Consider the following 3,884-nt stretch of genomic DNA (forward strand, 5'->3'; position numbering starts at 1 on the left):
ATTTGATGCAAACATTTTACATGCTCCTGGTGATGAACATATAGTGTCTAATGAGGGATCTAATGCAAGCATTTTGCAAGCTCATTGAAGGATTTAGTGTCTAATGATGATCTACTATGTTGAGAGAGACAGAGATTTGCATGCATTGATGACAAGCAAATTATAGTGCATTTTCATAGCTTGAGGAAACGTCGAGGCCATCTACCAGAAAGTCCTCGTATCATGACAACATAGCATAAATACTTTTCTAATCTGTTCTTTGAAACTATTGGCATACTTGTGCAGGATAGATATATTGATATGCAATTTGCACACTGGTTATACGTGCAATTACACTTCGATATTTTCAGCCAGAGAATGAATAATTCAAGCAGGTACAGACCATGTTTGTAGTCCTTGTACACCATGTTGCATTTTGTGTTTTTTGGTGCTTGCATCATTTAGTGTTTATAATCTGAACTACTTTGGATCATTAGCTGGTTTTCAAAGTGCATGTAGCTTCACATTCCTCAAGTTATGTTAATTTCTGGAGTGCAAGTGCCTTCGTATTTTTTAAGTTAAATGTTCGCCCCTGGTAACTTGAATTCGTGGATCAGCCACTGCACACAAATCATACACGAATGCTAGTATGAATTAAATGAAATGCAGGGACTTACGCTAGCTCGTTGTACAGGCTCACTACAGCTTTGCTTGCACTTGGGATGTTCCATGTACAATTCCATGTTACCACTTGCTTGGATGTGCAGGCCTTGTGCTCCTTGCATCCCCCTCTGCATTTTTGACACGGCGAATGGTTGATCAAATAAGAGGAATCGACCTTGATGTTGTACTGGAGGACAGATACTTACAAGGTTATACGGGTGTGCAGGATTTGTACTAGATCCCGTAGCGCCGTCATGCTTCGCTAAAATATGGATTTGCTTGTTTCAGATGATATCTCCAGAAGAAATAAGAGTTAAGGTCAAAGTTGCATAGGCGTGTAAGCTAAGAGAGCAGTGAAAGGATATCCAAACATCGTCGGAACAGTGCACAAGGGAGTGATGTGTGGATACCTAGTTCGGGCTGGCGTTTGGGCATGCTCGCCTAGCTAGAGTGCGGATCACTTCAGAGCCGTTGAGGGTGATGCGCTGGTGTTGGCTGGCCGCGCACGGATGCAGATCTTGAGTGGCAGCGGAGCGCTATGATGCGGTGGATTAGACCGTTGGTGAAGCCCCAACGGCCTCGGGGGGCGAAGGTGCGACGATGTGCTCGATGAAGTAGCCCCGGTGAGCTGGGAGACGGTGTCGGTGAAGAGCACCTGATGCGGTGGAACTCGGTGTCTGTGAGGCACGTCGGTTGCAGCGGCCGACGTTGTCGGTGGACCACCCGGTGCGGTTGACGAGGGCGTAGATGAGGTAGCTCCAGTGCGGTGGTGAAGCGCGACCGTCATCTTCGTCTTCGTCGTCCGGGACAGAGGTGGGGAACGGTGGGGAAAGAGACGAGACGTGGGGCGATTCGAGGGTTGGCGGCGAATTAGGGATTTGAACAATCTGGGCGCAGAAGGGGACGGTGGAGAAGAGAGATTTTGCAGGGCTGGAATTGGGGCCGCCAGATATTTCAATCCGAAACGTGGAAGCGCGAACTTATATTGTCGTCATCCTTTGGGGGGGTGGCTGGGTGCTACACGTCCGTCCGACACACGCGACCACCCCGACAGGACTATGCTTTGGTGTCTTAAGGCACCTGCCTTTGTGTCCATGACATATGGGCCCAACAGGTGGCTGGCCCACATGTCAGTGACCCAAAGGCAGTTGCCTTTAAGGCACCAAAGCAGCATCCACCCCGACACGACCCTGGTTTGCCTGGTGCGCCTACATTTGAGAATGCAAACGAATCTTCTTTCATTTGCAAACGAATCTGTATGTATTACCATGCCCGTGTTTTCCTTGCAATAATTAGTCATTCGAAACGAGATACTCCATCCGTTCACTTTTGTAAGTCGTTTCAGACAACTTAAAATGAACTGTTTTGCACATTGTCTGAAATGTCTTCAAGGTCTTATAAAAGTGAACAGAGGGAGTACTATAAATTAATTAATGAGGAGTTATTTGAATAAAAAATCGGAATGGTACCCACGCTAACGTGGATTAGAGTGTGTGTCACATAATTAGTTATTTGAATTAGAGTGTGTGTGTCACGTAGTTAGTTATTTGAATTAGAGTGTGTGTCACGTAGCGATCTCCAATTCTAACGTGGATTTCGCATTTCACTATATCCATGCTACTTTTTTAATACAAATTCATATGTATATGATGAACACCATGGTAGTGAGAAAACTTTTGGATGGATTCAAACATATGACCTACAAAATAGCACAACAAACTGAGTCAATGTCAACTTTTCGAAACTTAGTATGGCACGAATTCGAAATAATTACCCGTATGCCTGGTCCTCGGTTCAAATCTTACAATGTACACCGAATTGAAACATCGATATTAAGTCTCGTACTATGTACATTCAAATGTTGTTTTTAGCCCCCCCCCCCCCCGCACAAACCCTACATATTTCCTGTATCGGTCAATCTTCCTCTCCTAACCACCTTAGGAAGCTATCGGTTTCCAACACACGTTCATTCTTTCTCTCCATGTTTCGATCTCTTAGTCTCTCAACTACACAACCCCTTTTTCCACTCTGTTACCAAATGTATTTACCTCACACACCCGCCATTACACCCCATGCCGAGCTCTCTCTCTCTCTCCCCCCTCTCCCTCTCACCCTCTCGCGCCAAATACATGCATTGCCTATATAGCCCCCAACCTCTCGTGCATGTGCACGCACGCACATTGTATATCTAGGTAACTCCCTCGAGACTGTCTCACTCTTTCTTCCACACGGCGGGCCACACTCGCTCAATCTCGCTCTCTTTATCCGAGTCTCGTTTAACCTCGTTTTCTTTCACACACAAATGACATATCTCGTTGTTCGGGCCTCGATCGACACACTCGATACTCTCTCACGCAGATTGTCTATCTAGGTCAGTCCATCCAAGCCGCCACCACTCTTTCAACCTCATGGTGGGCCACGCTCACTCAATCTCTCTCTCTCTATGTGTGTGTGTGTGTATGTCTCGATTGACCTCGCTCTTTCTCGGACAAAAACGATATATCACCATGTTGAGCCCAATTCGACCTATTCACATTGTATACTCTCTCACGCACTTCGTCTATCTAGGTCACTCTCTCCAACCCGTCTCACTCTTTCGATCGCACAGCGACCCTATGTGATCGGTTGACCTTTCTTCCTCTCACGCACAAAATATATCTACACGTCTATGACTAGATCATCTCTCAAGCTCTATCTTACAGCCCTCACCCTTGCCAAAAAGCTCAATCAGACAATATCTCTCCAGAGCATATATATTTGTTCAATGAATGTCGGACCACACTCACTTTGTCTCTCTATCTATATGTCTCTCGATTGACCTCGCTTTCTCACACCGTATCTTCCACGCGTTGAAGCTACTACCTCTCCATCCCTCGCAAAGCCGGAGCTATTTACATTGCGAGGGGCACTCCAACCTTGGATTAATTTGTGTAGGCATTTATTCCGGTCGGTTTCGATTATATTTTCGTAGCATTCGGCCCACAACTACTCCAATCACCGTAGTGGGTAATTAAGCTACGGGGAGCACCTAATATGAGCATCGGGGAGCCGTTGGATCAAAGATGCAGCGGCACACACGATACCTGAATGTTTTATTTGCAAAAAAACCTTTGGAGAGTTTGGAAATTGCGCATAATTACAAAGACTACTCCCAAGCCATTGGATCTCACTTCCACCGGTGTAAAAACTCATATCACCATAGTATCTAAGCTGCGGGGTGGATGTGATATTCTATGCCGCTG

This window comes from Triticum urartu, chromosome 5 (assembly GCF_003073215.2).
Source record: "Triticum urartu cultivar G1812 chromosome 5, Tu2.1, whole genome shotgun sequence".
Taxonomy (NCBI): domain Eukaryota; kingdom Viridiplantae; phylum Streptophyta; class Magnoliopsida; order Poales; family Poaceae; genus Triticum; species Triticum urartu.